Here is an 18,363-nt window from a genome sequence, read left to right on the forward strand (position 1 = left end):
GCAAACTTGACTGATATATGAGCCAGACCGATAACCAAGTTCTTGGCAGCGAAAATTCAGCTGGCAATTTAGTATATGAAAATTCAGGAGACAACTGTGTGTTTTTTAACAGTTTTTAATGTCACTGTAATTATTAGGGCTCAGGCCCTAAATCAAGATGGAGACAGTTAAACTTGTGGACTTTATTGTCTAAAAAGAAAGCCTTATTCTAGTGAATTTGGAAGAGGACGGGTGAGTCATTTTAATGAGTTCAGTGCACTGAAATCCATTCAGTACTCAGGAATATGGTGTGTGACTGATTCAGTTCAAACAGAATAAATGCTCAAGAACACATTTTAGCAAAGGAAAAAAATAAATGTTTCAAATTCTGCATTGATTGATTGACTAAAATTGTAAAAGCAAATAGGAAAAAGCTCTTTTCCTGGAGGGACTTTCAACAAGGATGTAACAAGTTGAGCAGATTTCCAGCTTGGCAAAGACTCTTGTTACTCATGCCTTTGCAGTTCAATTCAAAAGAAAAAAAATGTGTTTAATGCCGATTTAGTTCACATGGCCGAGATTTCTGCAAAAAATAATTCAAATGATTATCCCCACACAGGTCTAGAGCAGGGTGAAACCCTACAGAGTGTAAAACAATTCTCTCAGCTTGTGGTTCAGATCCTAGCGCACACTGTACTGTTGAAGATTTGCTACTATTGTGTCTGCCAATGACTGAGACATGAGAATAAAAGCACAATGGGTTATCATTCATAGGACATTATCAGAAGCAAATGGACCTTTTCTTGTTAATAGACCTTCAATAGAACCAATTCAAAATGATTATGACTCTTCAAACACAGTGTGTGGGCACAAAGATGAGAGTAAAGCTAAATTCTTCCACAGACAAGAGAATCAATGTATTAATTGGATGTTACTGATGCCTGAAAGTTTTTAATTGCCTTATCAAGACCAGTTTTTGATCTTTGAAACTTAGTATTTATAGAATTTTTCTTCTTGCTATCTTATTAAGGGCATTATGTCACATCACCGACTTAATCATACTCTGTTATCTTTACAAGACATAAGAATACACAGTAGGCTTATCCATTCTTTGCAAAAGGCAAAACAATAGACAAATACTATCTTGCAGTGACAGAATATGTCCCACTTATACTGTAATGAAAGTGCAGGGTCAGCAAAACACTTTTCGCTTCACATACTGTTTCAGTGATTATTGTTTCCTATATCTTTAAGAACTGCATTTAATTCATTACAAAAGATAAGCTAACTGTTGTACACTAGCTTGGGTATTTAGTTTTTCTCAATTACCATCTGCGTACTGCTGCAACAAAAGAACGCTTGTGTGTCTGACTTTTTATGTAAATGAGTATGAAAGTCAACATTATGGTATCTGACTTAAAAATGTCTTAAGGTGGTCATAACCGGCACAGAGGTAAAGGCAGAGCTATGCAAATAAAAGAGCAATATGCAGGATTTGATTGCATCTTGTCTCCCGTTGAGGATTTCTTCAGTTTTCGTTGTTCAGGAGGTTCCAAATTTTCCACAGAAGTCTCCTCCTCTCTAAAACAAACACACACAAACACACCAGGTTACAACCAATAAAAACTCAGAATAGAATAGTTTTACGTTACAAATCAGTGTTTCTCTGGAGCTGTTTGGCTTGTGCAGACGGGCTGCTGGCCGAGTACCTGCTGATGCGTGCTCACCTTTCTTCTCTGATTACTTCATTGTCCACAGATGTCTCTCTTGCTCCAAAACAACCGACCTAGTGATTTAAACTGCTGGAGAAACTTCATAGACACTAAAAATATGTGTTTTTCTGATGCTGCTGGTTGCTAAGTATGGTGGCTGGTGCAAAACCACCAAATGGCCCTATCTAGGGACAGTGTTTGTTTTGTCCATACAGGGCTACTGTAGAAACATGGGGGACCTGCTCCCTATGTCGATATAAACAGCTCATTTTTAGGTGGATAGGATAAACAATGATTCCTATTTTTAGGTTATTATACACTAAAGAAACATACTTATTATATTAATTTCCATTTCTGCTGATATGTCCCCTTAAATCCTACGCACTGGCCCTTTAAAGCTGAAGCGAGACCAATCAGTGTAGTAAAAAAACATTTTTTTAAATAGATGCTTTTGTGCATGTGCATATTTCAGTAACCATAGAAATATTAAACAGTGACCTTCTTGTGATATTCAGAGCTATTGATCTTAAAGCTGTTCCACGGCTTTACAGAGTTTTAAGGGAACGGCGAGCTTTTCAAGCTCCAGTCCAAAGGTAGAGGGGAATAGCCACTGATAAAAGTGCGGTGTCTCTTTGTATTTCAGAGCAATCAATTGGACTATGCAGTTTCCCCTCTCTGTTATGCACCTCGGTGGCTCCGAGTCTAAGTTGAAAAGAACAGCAGTGGACTTTGCTTTGTCAACTTCCTCCCTCTGTTTAAATGCACAAACTTGCCCCGCTATTCCGCGCAGCTATATTTCCCATTCGTGCTCTACTCGTCGAGTAGGGATGTGATGCACTGTGGCTGAACCTGGAAACTCATATTAATGCCAATTTGTGGACAGATGTCCTTTTACGTACATATATACATTTTTGTGAGCTGACGCGTTATGAGTGTGAGTATATTGTAAGCGCATGGGCACAGCCAGCGTCTTCATCTTCACCTGCATTTGAACCCTCCTTTATCCTCCTACACACACCCATGACATCAGTAGAGTTGGTCAAAAAGAGGAAAGAAATACCAGAAACACTTTAAAGGTGGGTTGTACCTTTAAAAGCCCCAACCCATTATCGTAATGGCGTTTGATTCTGAAAAATGGATGCTTCTGAAGAATTGGCCATTGTGGGGCCACAATTTTATACATACAAGCAGGCCCCCTTCCTGCCCCCGCCACGTCAAGGCATTTCATCTAATGGCTGAAATGGCACTCCTCCACTCTCCTTTTCAGGGGCTCCATTCAGAAAGTGCCAGAAGGCATCTCTCTGCAGTCGTAGTGATTGGTCATGTCATGCCGTGCCCGCTGGGTGTGTCATTGAGTTGGCTATCGAGTGTGTGAGTGTGTGCGCACAAGAACACAATAGGGTTGTGCTGGCTGTGTGTGTTTCTGGTTGCATGCACACAAGGGTACGTCTGTTAAAGCATAAATGTCAGCAAGAACAGGTTGAAGTATCGTTTTTTGTGTGTGAGACAGAGAGAGGGAGAGAGAAAGAAAAGAACATTACTTTCTTTGATTGTTGGTGAATGACAGAGAAATTAATAGTCCAATGCCACATTAACAGGAACACTTTTTGTTGTTGTCACAGTGTTGTTTTTTTCTGCTGTTTTTTTTTTTAATAATATTAAGTATGCTCAGACTCAGTCTGGTTATATGAGCAGCAAAAATGGCTGCAACTAGAGAAAAAAACAGTATGCAGATATTGTCTGTAAAGACACAGCGAGGGTAAGCAGAATTTCCCTTACTTGACTGCTTTAAATTTAGAAACAACAGAGTAAAATATTGCCCAAAATTGGCTGAGAAAATGCCAAAATTCAATTAATCCAGCTTGTGAGGAGAATTTCTGGGTGAAAATTACACAAATATCTGTAAATTACAGTTAAATCTGCACCACTCTCCAAGCTGACATTGCTAACGGTGCTGACAGAGTTGTACGCCACAAACTGAGCCGTTTATTCACCGGGGTGAGACCATGTTTCAACAGAGACGCTGACAATACACACTCGACTATTTCTTTTATCTGGTTGTGTCAATTGCAGTTTCCAACAATTGCTAATATCCACTTGTGTTACTTGAGGATGAGGCTTAAATCTGAATACAAGACAGCGTCAGAGAGAGGACGTTTTAATTAAGGTGGTGCTCTTAAGTTTTTTCAGGTATTAACGGCTGTAAAAAATGTGTCGCCCTTAAGGCACAGTTGCCAAAGTAGGGACCAGTCGCATCCCACCTGACCTGATGCTTTGTGGTTATTAAAAGCTACCTGATTTGGTATTGTGTGTGTGTGTGTGTGTGTGTACATTTAACTTTTTCTCACAGCAGCTGCAGGACATTTATGACCTGCGTGGATATCCTGGTGGTAACAAAACACACATCACAAAAGCAAGGCATGGTTTTCAAGCTTTTCAGTGCTCTCTCAGCAACAAGAGAAACCACAACTATGCTTACTTCCAAGCAAACGTTTATCGATGTTCGTACACTCACTGTGATTTACTTTTTTAGTCAAAACACTCACATGGAGTGGCTTTATTATCATTTTTGGACACATGCATGGCTCTGGAGTTGTCATGGAAGATGGACTAGTGGTTTAAGGGCTGTTTGTGTGTACTACAATAAGATGCCAGTAAGTTAAAACGGTTGTAAAGAATCTAAATTACAACTTGAAGATTTGCCCTGACACCAATAATTTCTTCAGAGCAGATCTTCACTGCCATGCACAGCACCTCGGGGTATTGCAGAGCATTTTGATGTTATTTTACAGGCGTCACTGCTTGAGCTTGGCTGAGAGGGGGGAATATGTCAACGTCTATTACTTTACAAGCATCACTGCAGATGTTGTAGCAGCAACTCACAACTTCCGAGGTTACTTTTGTGTCTAGGTGTTTGGTTAATAGATTCATTTTATTATGATGCACAAAGTGTTTCCAGGTTTCAGCACCATAAGCCCTCTCACCCCATTTTTTTTTTTTTTTTTTTTAACAGTGCTGTTGCAATCTTGTATACCTGATCATTGAAATGCTAATTCTGAAATGTATTTCTCTGCTGTAACACACTACACATCAAAATGGCAACAAAATAGTGCAACATGGTCTCACACTAATAGTTGTTAAGTGCCTTGATGCAGCATAAAACATACAACACTGGACAACAACAAAACATTGGTTTATATCATGGTCCAACAATACAACAGGCATGTCGTATTTCCATACGTGCTGCTGTCAATATGTATTTAAGCTTGCATGAGAATAACATCAAATGTCAACATTTTAACAACCGCGCCGCCTAGTCTTGCAGCAGCACTCTGATAAAGTGGTGTTTGTTTTTAAGTTGTCAGGATAAGCAACATGCTCCGACAATCCAATTCCCTTGCAGTTGTTTTTGGTGCAGTCATGTCGCCCTGGTGGGGATGGTAGTAGTTTTCCAGAAGAAATAGAAAATCATTTTTATGAGTGTAATTTCCCCCTGCTCTGCAATTTTCAAACAGCCAATAATTTTATTCTGTTTCAGCCAAAAAATGTAATTTTGCTTTTTTCACAGAACATCAAATCAGTGGTTGGCTCATTCATACGGTTTGTTCTTGAGCATCTGTACCTTGTTGAAGACTTTGAAGGAAGAGCTTCTGAAGTACTTCAAAAAAAGCCTTTCAGTTCCTGAGGATAACTGAGGTTCAGTGCGTATTACACCCATTAAGAGTGCACACGCAGAGGCGATGTCTCCCAACTCGCGCAGAACTTTAGCACCCTTGATCACTATTTCAGCGTCCGCTGGAGGAGTGGTGGCATCACCTCCCTCGACACTGATGCTGTAGATGCCACTGATGAGCTGTTTAAGCTCCCTCTGAGCAACTGCAGCATCCTTTACAAAGGAAAAGAAAGAAAGGACAAACCATGAAATTACAGACAGATTTTGAAGACTCCCACTGAGTAACATTTACATTTCAGGTTTCCCTTAACAATTTAAATAGTATGATACTTTAAACACTGCTACGTGATTAAAAATAAGATGTTAGCATTGCTCGGTTACTGTAGTTAATAGATTTATTGTAGCTAATAAATGTAATATAATATACACTCAAATAGCACTTAATTAGCAACACATGCAAATTAATGCAATCCAGTACAACTCTGCCATTTATTTTTATGTTACTTTTAATAATAGCCATTTTCCATTTTTCTTTGCATTGCATCAGCAAATTTTCCAAATATTGTCATGTATGCTGATGTGGTTGATACAATACCAGATAAACACTTACAGAAAAAGCAGAATATGGCTCGTAAACAGGAACCCCAGAGTAGCCCATTGTCGCAACACATACATTTTCCTCTTGGGAGCGTTTTTAGAGACATTTGACACCCAGTGGTGAAATCTGGTGTTTCTGGTCTGGCCTTAGTCCTCAAATCAAACTTTAAATTGGCACAATCCTAGCAAAATTATTCCCTCTCTGACAGTGTCCAACAAAAACTCAAATGTGTAAGCTTTGTAAAACAAGAATGCATGGCAGATTTGTTGTACTGGACTGTATTTGACTGCATAAATTTGGTTTAATACAGGTAGAAACCAAACTATTAAAATGACTAACCACAAAGCCTTTGAACAGGATGTCTGGGTCTTCATTCAGGTAGATACAAAGGGCCCAGAGGATGCACTCCCTCCTCTTTTCAACCGTTTCATTCTGAAAAACAAGAACGGTTATAAACAGTCAAAAAGAAAATTCCACAGCACTCTCTTGAAATGTTAAAATGCCTTCATTACTCCGGCATGGTCATGATGAACCTTCAAAACACTCCTACGCGTTTAAGCATACGAGCCTTTATCAGGGAGACAAACAGATCTCAGGATAACAAAAGGTCCTTTTATATTGGTTAAACACTGACAGCAAACTTGTACCTGCATCTGTGGCCTGGAAAGAGTGTAGGTGTTTACAAATTCCAGCAGATGGCATCATTTAGGTCCACAATACTCAAAAATAGTAAATATAACAACAAAAAAGTCTCATAAATTCACTGCGCTGGTTTCATTTGTATGTTCCTTCAGGGTTTGAGCTTAACCATGTCTGCTGGGGTTTGGGTGGAATATAGCGGTGTACCAGTTTGTCTTGTAACGTAGGGCGTGTCCTGAAACGTAACGTAGGGCGTGTCCTGAAACGCAGAAGTGGGGATTCAGGGAAGATCTGTTTGAGTGCATCTACAACCTCCACAGACTCAGAGGGGACTGTCCAGCCTCACCCTTGATCACAGTTTAAACCCAAATCTTTGTCCCTTGGTTCAAAGTGCTGCATTAAACACATTTTTTTTAAAAAAAAAAGTTAATTTTGATATTGAAAACTTATTCAAGAACAGAAGAGCAACAAAACATAATCTTTCACTTCAGAAAAAAGTGCTTTGGAAGCATTATCAAAAGATGATGAAATTGGGGGGTGCCATAGGACATGTATGTCAGAGAGGCTCACCGTCAAATGAACACTGAGTTTTATCAACTGGGACCTATAATCCTACTGAGTCACTTAAAACAGAACTTAAAGAGATACTTTCAGAGGCAAAACTAAGTGGATAGATTTCTGAAGATGAACTTCCTTTCTTATACAATGAAAATCTGAGAATCGCCTCCTACATGCTACCAAAAATACATAAAAGTGTTGATAATTCACCTGGCTGACATGTTATTTCTGGCAACGACACCCTAACTGAACCAGTGTCTAAGTATATTAACTATTTCATGAAGCCTTTTTTTTTTTACCTACACTGCCAGCATAAAGTCAGGACACCTCAGATGTACTCAATAAAACTGAGCAACTGGAAAACATAGGAAGAGACTTTTTAAGCCACCAAGGATGTTGAATTGTTGTATACAGCCACAGAACACAATCAGGGCCTCGCAGCACTCAAATATTTTTTTTACGTGCTCGACCAGAGTGTGAAATGTCACCCTGCGATTTTTTGCTCTTACTCACAGGATGGACTTTGAACAATAACATTTTCATTTTTCAAGACAAAGTCTTTAAACAGATGAAAGGATGTGCTATGGGTGCCTGTTATAGTCCCCCTTATGCTGGTTTATATCTGGGTAAATGGGGAGAAGATTTTGTGTTTAATAGAGAAAGAAACTGTTTTATCAAGCACAATCTCTGGTGGGGACGATACATTGATGATGTTTGTCTATTTTGGCCTGGATCAGAAACAGAACTACAAGCTTTCGACATATATTTGAATAGCATCAATCCAAACATAATGCTGTCTCTAGATTACAGCGAGGAAAGCATACATTTCCTGGAACTTACTATGCCGAAAGAAAACCAAGGAAAATTACATACATCTGTGTTCAGAAAACCTACAGACAGAAACACAGTTTTACATGCCAAAAGTTTTCATCCTAAACGGCTGAAAGAAAATGTCCCTTTGGCCAGTTCAACGAGTGAGATGTATTTATGACAAGGAAGAGGTTTTTGAGGCTAGGTGCAAAGAGATGATGAAAGGCTTTCAGGAGCGGGGATATAAAAACATTATCCCGAAAAACACGTACAAGAGAGCTAAAGACTTGGACAGACAGACACTACTACAAAGCAATCCTCCTAAAGAAACTAAAGAGAGTGGTATTTGTCACAACATACAGTACAGAGGCAGAAAACATTAAATGGATTATTATTAGAAACTGGGGCATTATTGAAAGTGACTGTACACTCAACCAGATCTTCCCTGAATCTCCACCTCTACGTTTCAGGAGATAAGTTGCAAGACAAACTGGTACACAGCTGTCCTCCACCAAAACCCCAACAGACATGGTTAAGCTCAAAACCTACAGGAACAAACAAATGCAACCACTGTCAAAATGTCAAGCAGACCAAAACATTTATGGATTTTTTCATCATAAAGGGAGTTCAGTAGTAACCATTTCATCACCTGGAAGCCTACATTTGTTATCTAAAGACAAGAATGTCCCAGCTGCAAAGTGTTTTACACTGGAAGGACAAAAAGACGGCTACAGGACAGGCTGGCAGGACACAAATACGCCACTCCCACAGGTAATGCCAACTATCCCATGGCTCAACACGTTACAAGCCATTACAAGCCTTTGGCAGTGACCACATCCCACCCTCCATCAGAAAAGGAGACGGACTAAAGAAGCTCAACCAACGTGAAACATTTTGGATATATAAATTAGGGGCCACTAAACACCCACGCTTAAATGAGGACCAAAATTTACTGCATGTCTTTAAACATTGTCACTACGTGTAAATGAAAGTTTTGTGTTTTTTCTTTTGTTTGTGAATTTTTGGAACTGTTTTGTTGTTATATTTAATATTTCTGAGTATTGTCAACCTAAATGATGCCATCTGCTGGAATTTGTAAACACCTACACTCTTTCCAGGCCACAGATGCAGGTACAAGTTTCCCGTTGGTGTTACACCAGTTTGACTCCCTGATGAAGGCTCGTGTGCTGAGTGTTCATCATGACCACGCCATAGTAATGAAAGCATTTTAACATTTGTGCCTTGGAATTTTCTTTTTTGATTGTTTATCCCAGTATATTCCCACCCAAAGAGCACCTCAAACAGACTGACCTTTGAGCCCAGGAAGCGCTCCTTTTCTCACATTTTTGAAAAAGAACACTTATGTGTGTCGTCCATGTGCAGTCTTAATGTTTAATACACCTCACGTTTGTATCGAACTGTACAAAATGACAAACTATTCCTCACATGCACATAATGGTGACGTCGGCAAACACAGCAGCCACCACATTAGGCAAGGAAAAGCAGTCAAGCATTCTCCTTTTGAGTTTTAGTTTTAACAACTCTTCAACCAAAGCATTTTACAACGCTCACTACTGAAAACACCTGAAAGGTGGGACCTCAAGTTTAAGTGAGGCTCAGGGAAATTTTATCTTCTTCTATGTAAGCAAGGTAAGATCTCTTTTGCTCATTTCCAGTTAGGAATGTTAATGATTAATCACTCAATTACCGTGAAGAATTTCACCAATTGAAAATCTTTTAACCGATGATCAGAAATGGGCACAGATGTTTAAAAAAAGTATCTTACAATTACAGTTAACCAATACTTGCTTTTAAAATATGTCAAAATAAAATACAAAATACTGGTAGGAGATAAAGTATTTAATTAAAGTAAACACAGTTTGTCATTAGAAATTTAGAAAAAAAACAAAAAGATATTATGTACAAATTGAAATGTATATATCTTTTTTTCTAATTTAGTTTATCATTTGAGCAACTTTGTTTTGATCTGTTCTTTTATCTCCTAATGTAGCCCACTCTGAACATATCACATCAGTGGATCAATTTTGTAATGGTAAAATGAAAACATATTTCACTTATTAGTAACGATTAAATGATTATAGACTGACAAGTCAGCCAAATACTGATTAAACAAATTGCTTAAAATGCACATCCCTACTCCACGTCAATAATCTGATCCCTTAACACAGCTTCGGTCACTGATCAGCGTTTGAATTGCAGGGCGGCTACAAAAAGAAAATATCAATTTATTCAAAAGATGCACAGGAACTGCTATTTTTAAGCAACAATCGCATCACAATTGTATACCTATTGGGCGTGTTCACAGGTGTGATTGTTGCTTTCTGACTGTGTTAACTATCCCCTATTCCTGTCAAAACAAGACAACTTACAGCAACTTTTAATTCAAATTCCATAATGTCCTCAAAACATACCTCTGCAACTGGGACCAGCAGCAGTCTAATTGTCCTCCCTGCTGAGCCTCCCTCCTTCTTCAACACTTTGATGAGTCTCTCACTGTGTTGGTCATGTTGTGAAAGTCTGAGACGAGGGGAGTAGCAGTGATCCTCACAAATTCTGCTTTCCCCTGAAAACATGTCCACAAACAAAACATTAGGGGTACCTTTGAAAACATTCAACCTTATATTAAGGATTTCCCACTTTCTGCCATTTTTCTTATTTCAGTGCAATCCTGTAACTGCCTGAGGTCCTGGGAGACTTCAATAGAGATGCTCTCAAAAGACTGCATATAAAGCAGAATATGCTCTAAACAACGAGTGTTTTCACTACCATGACTGCACAAAATGTAGTCATTCCCATAGCAACCTGAATCCTGCAATCAAACTTTTTCACTCATAAAACATTTTTATGTAGCACATGACAAAAGATATTGATTATAGTCAGTTTAAGATGCATTTCATACCTCTGCCACAGTGAACAGTCCTGCTATTTTCTCTAGAACTCTATGATCACCGGCTTGTCTCTGCTGACCTCTTGTCTCCCGTATGCAAAGGTTTTGGCCTTCTTCTTTTTGATAACTTGAAGGATAGGGATAGGGAGGACAAATATTAACCTCTGCCTTTCTGGGTTTTTTGACATCATAGGCAGGCTGTCTGCTGGTTTGTGCATAAGGGAATTAATGATCAGTTCTGGGCAACCCAAGTTTCCAAGCTCTGTCCTATAGTCTGCCATCTTGTACTTTAGGCTTATCAGAAACCACTGGCAGATCGCTGTTCTCTTAAATATGGATGGTGCTTAATTAAGGCTTCAGCAACAGATTCTATGTCCAAGTTTGAAGGATATGCCTTGAACTTTATGCCTTGCTCAGCCAGACTTTCCAAAATGTCTGATTTAAGTTTGTGACTAGGGTTCAGAGGGACTCCATTTGATCTGAAGGCCCGGTTGCACTTTGAAGCTGCATCTCCCCATCATATGGAAACTTTGGTATTTGGAATTCTGTTGGCCGCTGTGAACAAAGAGTTTCGGGGAAAGAAATCAGTATTGTGTCAGAGGATGACAAAGAGGTTCTTTCCCCTCTTTGGTTCATTTGGTCTTCGTTCAGGTCTGGAGCATTTGACAAGCAGATGATTTTCACTGTGCTTTTGTCTTCAATATCATTAATCTTGTTAAGGTTAACAAACTCATTATCAAAGTCACTGCCCATGTACTGGAGTCTAATGTCCCCCTCTATATCAAAGTGACGTTTGATCTCATTTCACAGATCTTCCACAGGCTTCAGCATGCCTGATTCGATGGTCAGTTTTTCTGCATTGTCGTCACTAAGGATAATCTGCAGTTTTACTGGTGCAGCCATTATCCAGATGTGTCTTTTACCTAAACAGTTTAAAATGCCTTTAATGATACACTGACGTGTAATAGGTTTCAATAGTTTGTGTATCTCAGTAACTAGGGCCTCCTATTGCCTGTATATTGGGGCTGGGGCAACGCGTCGACGTAATCGATTACGTGAATACGTCGATTCATGTAACATGCGTCAACATGTCGCACCATTTCACACAGCACGTGTAATGAGAGCGTGAGCAGCGCCGGGCGCATTGTTTTTTGTTTCAGCGCTCGTTTATCAAGTTAGAGCGTGCACACTGCTCACCCGAGCAGCACTTGTCAGGCGTGTCTGAGCTGCGTGTCAGCTGCAGCACATCTAGAGAAACGGTGGCTCGCTGTTTTTTTACGTGTGACGCCTGCATTTGTTGACTCTGTACCACTTTATACTGCAGTTTGAAGTCTCTTTCTGTTACAGAGATGAGGAAATACAAAGATGTTGTTTTACCTCAACTTCCTTGCTTCCCTTTCAAAACAAAAGCTATCTGACTGTGTCTCTGTGGACAGAAGACCATCAGCTGTTGATACAATTTCCAATTTTATTTTGAAACATTTACAGGATGGGGTTGTCAGCTGTGCAGGAGCTTGAACAACTTCATAAATGAAGTGGAATATGTGCTTATAAATCTGAAAATACAGCACTCATATCACCAGGCAGCAGTATGCCTTAAGGCCCAGTTAAGGCTGGACTATTTTGATGCAGAAAGAATGGACTAGTTATAATATTTCTGTGAGAGAAAAGTTATTGTGTTATTCAAATTGCTCTAATTTTACTGTAAAGATGTTTTGTTGGACTGCTAGATTTGAGGTTTGTTACTGTAACAAAGAGTAACTGTTTAGATTGCACTAAATTCCTTTTACTTGAGTGGAACAAGCTCTTGCATTAATTTTATTTTGGAGAGACTTTATATCAGACTGTAAAACACAGATTACCAGTTAAGACTGGGCTATTTTTTGTTGGGGAATAATGCCCTGCAGAGTATGACAAGTTTTAAATTGTATTTTCAGTAAATTCCTTGTTATAATTATTGAGTAATAAAAAAAAAAAAAAAGTTAGATCATTTAAAAAAAATAATCGATAGATTAATCAAAAAATACTTGATCGATTTATCGATAAAAAAAAAAAATTGTTAGGTGCAGCCCTACTGTATATAGAATGTGTAAATTCAGGGAGCAGGTCAAATTACAGACCAAGAATCTATAAATAAATAAGCTATTTAAAACAACAGCAAGAGAATAAAGTCATCTAAAAATGTTTTCAAAAATACTGAAACTACATCTATAATAAATAAGTTGCAAGGTTTGATCATACCTGTTATGAGTGCAGCACTTTGGCCAGACAGGAGGGAGTACAAATCATCAATGTACCATCATTCAGGACCTGATAAATTGCAACATGATAAGAGTAAAAATTAGACAAAAAAAAAAATACAACAAATGTACAAGGATATTAATAGATTAATTATTGGTGCACTTTGTATGAGGTTCTTTAGAGCTACAATAGTTTTAAAAAATCCTATGAGGTTGTTTTATATAATTCCTTATGACCTCCATGCCTTCAACCTAATACTAAAATAATTAAAAAGGTGTACCGATTGGGCTGGGACCTCTCCTCTGTGAAATAGAATATGAATGACATGCAGTATTGCAAATGAGTATCTTTGCTAGTGTTTATCTGTGTTTATTACAGAAAGAAAATAGCTTCAATTAGTTTATTCTGCTTCCAAAAAATGTATGTGAACTACTGGCTTTTAGGGTAAGGATACATTCACGTCATCCATATACAGTAAGCTGAGTAAAATATTACAGCAAGTCCAATAAAGCATATCACAACTTGATCTCTTAAGGCATTCTCTTAAAATGCAATCATTTAGCTCATCACGTGTGTTGCATATTTTAGCAAAACCATAACGACTAATTTACAGTTATTAGACTTACATATAATGTTATGGCCCATCATTAATAAATAGCAGTTGAAAATCAGTCTTAAGTTCTAGTCTTCATCAACAAAAGAAAGGAAGATGAGATTAACTTTTAGAGATGAAGAGGGGGGATATTTAACGAATTACCATTAAATTTGGTGTGGCACTAATTTTTCCTTTACGTTAGCTTAGCTAGCTTCGGCTAACGGCGGTTCATTTATGTTCCTAAACACTTAAAATGTGATTTTCTGGTGGAAAATAAGACAGCCCCAGTGATAAAACGTGAGCTGAAAGTTAAATGGTGACTTACCCCAAGCCTACGACAACTCACTCTGCCTGTGTCTGCTAACCAAAACCGCAATTATATTGACATTTTAAAACTCGATGTTTTCACTCGCCTGCAAACACGTAGTATTTCCTGTATGTGCTTCAAAATAAAAGCCGCCAGCTTGATCGCCGATGGAAAGCTTTTATTTATGAAGCCGCAGCAGGAAATGGTTCGGTTTGTATTTATAATAGATCTATATTTGTATCACTAAATTTACTTCAAATGCTGTGAAACAACTGAAGGATTTAGTCACCAATAAAATAAGCATGATATCTGAAAGTATAGACAGAAACGATAGGATAAAACTTGACTGAGTTACAAAGCAGCATGTTGTGCTAAATACAGACAAATAAGGTAACAGTTAAAACATAACATGACCTAATATAAAGGTATATATATATATATTTACCAACTACCATCTGGTATCCCAATTAACCAATGTGAAGTTTGGCTGGCGCAGTGGGAAAAAATGGAGGACACGTGCACACCAAAAATAAAGAACATGTCTGGTATTACAAACGCGAAATATAGTATTGTTAAATGTAAGTATTCGACAAAAAATAGGAAAATATGAGTGGACATTTCCCTCTTACCTGATAATTAAGTCCAACGGCAACTTGTCCGCCAAACATTGCTCGAGAGTTGAGCACGAGGTGCGCATGTGCAGTTGGAAGCTGTTAATCATCTTCTTCTTGCGGCTTTCTGGCAGCTTGTGTTGCAATACTGCCACCCTCTGGATGTGAGAAGAATCTTAACCCTAAATCACTCAATTTAAATATTTGGGATTAATCAGAACATCAGTATTATGTACAGATAGCAACAGACATAATTATGTTGACTTTTTTTTAGAAAACTATATTTTAACACATGTATTTTATTTAAAGTGAAAATAAAAAATAACATAAAGAGCACAACCCACCTAGTTAACTTTTTTTGAGTGAATAAACCATTACCCAATTATTTTGAGAGTCTGATTATAAACTGAATTATAAACTGGACCATTGCTGAAAGTTTGGCTGCCACTACATGCCACAACATTGTTCCAAATCAGGCTTTACTTTGCAGGTAATTCACAGATTTGTTAATGCTCTGGCATTCTGACTATTCTGCATGGCTGCGTGTCAGTGCTTGGTTAGCTCGCGTTAATTCAAACTCGCTCATCTGGACCTGTGATCTGCTTCACTCCAACTGCTTCTTTAATGGAATAGTTTGACAATGTGGAAAAACATACCTTTTTGCTTTCTAGGAGTGTAAATCATAAGTTCCATCGCAATACAATATTAAATTGATTTATTAGACAATTTATTATTAGACAATTCAGGAGCCTGAAAGAGAATATATCAGTAAATATCCTAATTGTCTTTTTCTTGGCTGCTTACCACTGTCCTCCTGGTGTTTGGCTGCTCACACTGTTTGAATGTTTAGAAAGAAGGCTTTCTTGGACAGAAATGGTTGCATAGATTTTCCATTGGAATTTCAAAATAAAAGCATATCTCAAAGACAATGTTATGTATCAATGTTATCACTTTGCATCAATGATATTGGATCAGATCCAGACTGATGCATCATTTCGATTATCATTTGCTTTCTTGCAAGGAGTTAAATGAAAAAATTCAACACCACTCTCTTGTCTGTCTGTTAAATACAAAGCTACAGCCAACCAACAATTAGCTTAAACAGGGCTTGGCTCTCACCCTGAATAACATGTGATATCTCAATTATTTAATACACACAAAAATTAAGTTTAAAACTCAATTTAGACCAATGATTTGCAATAAAATGCATCTTTTTTTCTTGTCAAGTTGCCGATGGCTGGTTTGAGAACATAAAGGACATGGCCTGTTTCGACAGCCAGTCAGCCTGTAGCAAAGTCAGCTGATCAAGTCTGTTGCAGAAAGCGTGTTTTATTGCTGTGGTTGTCTATGTAAATAGGCCTTTGTCCTTGCTGAGCTGAAGTCCGTCTCATTTACACACACATACTCAAAAAAACAGAAAAACAAAGTACTCTGCTGTCCCTACTTAACCTAAAAAGCTGGATGTTAGAGGAGCAGTACAAAGTGGTTGCCATGGGTATGATTCACCAGTTCACCCAGTGCCATTGCTGTAAACTGGCAGGTTTTCAGAGCATTGTATACCAGCGTATTGTTAGAACTGTATTTGCTAGTTTCAATGCAACTTGTCACAAAGTTGTGGTTTTTTGAAGCCTGGGCAACCAGGAGAAACAAAGTCACTTTTAAGTGCTAAGAAAAAGTATGCTCATAACTAAAGCTTGACTGATATATCAGTCAACCAATCTTATCAGACAAAATTGGCCCATCACAGATATATTAGTATGAGTTTATATGTTGTCCAATATGCACAATACAAAACATTTATTTTCAACAGAACATAATGCAAAAAAAGAGGCACAATGTAATTTAGAATGATCAAATTTCCAATTAAGTTTACTGTTTCAGTGCACTGATGTCATTTTTGGCAACAAAGTTCACTGTTAAACTATAAAATATCATTCTTCCATTACATGTCTTTGTCACAAGTATTTGATAACCATATCTGAGGAATAATTTCATTTAATATTTGCATATTTAATGTTGGCAGGTATATCAATATTGGAATATTTCAGTCCCAAAAATTGGTATTGACATCAGCTCTTAAAATGGTACAGTAGTGGTTTGGTGGGGCAAGTCTCATAAAAAAAGATATACATGACAGTGTTGTGTCAAGACCAAGACCAGACCTGTGTGAATTCTACACTGCGTTACATACATTACTAGAAAATATAAAAGATGCAAAGCATAGGCACTCCTCAGATTGAGGAGTGAGTACCCAGAAAAACACCCACAGAAAACAATTGAAGATTCCTCTTCATTCACCTCTTTTATCACCATATGTGGTATGTAGGTGTGAACATATAAGTGAACCATTTGAAATGTCTTAATAGAATAATCAAAAGGCATTGCAGAGGTACATTTTATGAGTGGGGATTTTCTATAAGCTAACAAATATAAACACTAAAGAGCTGGAAAAAACTTAATTGTTTTTATTCAACAAACAAGTTTTGAGCAGGCAATGGTTGTGGTCTTGACCGGTCTGAAAATAAAATCCAGAGCCCCCTTTGTCCGAGACTGTGACAACACTGAATAAAAATGTGGTCAAGTAAGAGAAGAGACAGACACCTTTAAAAACTGATCTTGACACCAGCACCAATCTCAGGCAGTGCAACACTGGTATCAAATAGTTAATGAACTTTACAGGTAAATGTGTTTTTTTTCCCCTTTGGACACAGTGCGGTAAGCTGTTTCCCCCTGTGTCTGGTCTCTCTGCTAAAGGTGAGCTAACCGGCTCCTGACTTGTTTTATATTTACCATCCAAACTTTAGAGTGTTATCGATCTTTTCCTCTTGGCAAGAAAGCAAATAAGTGTATTTCCCAAAATGTCAAACTTTTTTTGTAGTTATATACCAGGAGGGACCAGTAGCATCATCTTCATCATCTTGAGATAGGAAACAATGTCTTTGGAGGAAACGTGGTTTTAATTTTTAAGAAGCGGCAAATGTCACGTTATATGGCAGCATTTCATCGCCTTGAGCCCACACAGACACACATGGGAACCAGCAGTTTTTGTACCATGTGTGGTGGGCGCACAAAAACAAGCTGCATAAATATTTTAAGCAATATAAAAACATGGAATGTATGGCTAATATGGGCATGCAACAATTTATTACCTGCCAGTCATATTGGAAATTTGAAGCCGGTAACCACACAGATAGTTTTGTGTTAACATGAGAGTGTCTGAGTCTGTCAGCCTTTTCTCTTCTCTTTGTGTATCCCTCATTTTTGCTCTGCCTATTCTTCTCACTCTCTCTGGTCCACTCTTCTCACACTGCTACTCCCCTTCACCACTTTCACTACCTGCCCCACTTTTTGTGCTCAGAATCCTGCTTTGAGTTGCTCTTCATGTCCATCTCTCTCTCTCACACACACACAGACACACATCTCCTACCCACTCTAATCAATAATAAATAGAGCCACACAGCGATAGGGCTCCACTCCTCCTTTTGACCAACTCAGATTCTATGAGAGAGGGCAACATCTATCAAGACTGTTACATTCCCATCCCCTGCTGCTATTGCTGCTGCTGCAACGTGATCAGAAGGCCTGAGTCTGTCACAGTGTGCCAGCGTGTATGTGTGCAAATTTACAAAAGGGCAGGAGGAGCAATTTGATAACACCATGTTAGGCCGGCTTTACATTTCTATTCATAACCCCCCTAGGAGACACCACTCATGCACAATGCGCTGCCACGTA

General features: G+C 38.3%; 1 long non-coding RNA gene across 2 annotated transcripts; it reads right to left on the reverse strand.

Annotated features, from left to right (window-relative positions):
- Window positions 1–1,296: 1,296 nt before the first annotated feature.
- LOC121961083 lies at window positions 1,297–14,705 on the reverse strand. Of its 2 annotated transcripts, XR_006107023.1 has the most exons (6): window positions 14,650–14,705; window positions 13,119–13,187; window positions 10,402–10,553; window positions 6,302–6,394; window positions 5,314–5,577; window positions 1,297–1,560 (listed from the first exon to the last, which is right to left on the reverse strand). It is a non-coding gene; the product is annotated as an uncharacterized LOC121961083 (long non-coding RNA). The 2 variants fall into 2 exon arrangements; XR_006107022.1 differs by lacking the exon at window positions 1,297–1,560 and having other exon boundaries at window positions 5,004–5,577.
- Window positions 14,706–18,363: the final 3,658 nt, after the last annotated feature.

The sequence above is a fragment of the Plectropomus leopardus genome, chromosome 22 (assembly GCF_008729295.1).
Source record: "Plectropomus leopardus isolate mb chromosome 22, YSFRI_Pleo_2.0, whole genome shotgun sequence".
NCBI classification, from domain to species: Eukaryota; Metazoa; Chordata; class Actinopteri; order Perciformes; family Serranidae; genus Plectropomus; species Plectropomus leopardus.